Source organism: Triticum dicoccoides, chromosome 3B (assembly GCF_002162155.2).
Source record: "Triticum dicoccoides isolate Atlit2015 ecotype Zavitan chromosome 3B, WEW_v2.0, whole genome shotgun sequence".
Lineage (NCBI taxonomy): Eukaryota > Viridiplantae > Streptophyta > Magnoliopsida > Poales > Poaceae > Triticum > Triticum dicoccoides.
This window is the reverse complement of record NC_041385.1, coordinates 280,754,541-280,754,888: the sequence shown is the minus strand read 5'-3', so window position 1 is coordinate 280,754,888 and position 348 is coordinate 280,754,541.

Genomic DNA, 348 nt, shown 5'->3' with positions numbered 1-348 from the left:
CCGGTCGTTATCCCGCCTGGGCCCTCTGCTGTCGACGTGGCCTGGTCAAAGCGCCATGCAAGCTGGTCAGTAGGACCTCGGATAAACAACTTAAAAAGGTTTAGGACTTAGATATACATTTTGAAAGAATTAGGACCCAATCAACATTTTTAGAAAAGAATTGGGACCGCGGTTGCATTTTAGTAAAAAAATATGTACGTGGTATGTAAATAACCATGCACATGGACAAGAATAGCAGGCGACGGTGGGTTTTCCAATTGGCGGGTGGTGGCGGAAAGGGGCTCCGTCAGAGGAGAGAGGATATTGATCAGTAATAAAAAGGAAACGGCCGGACAAATCAAACAAAAA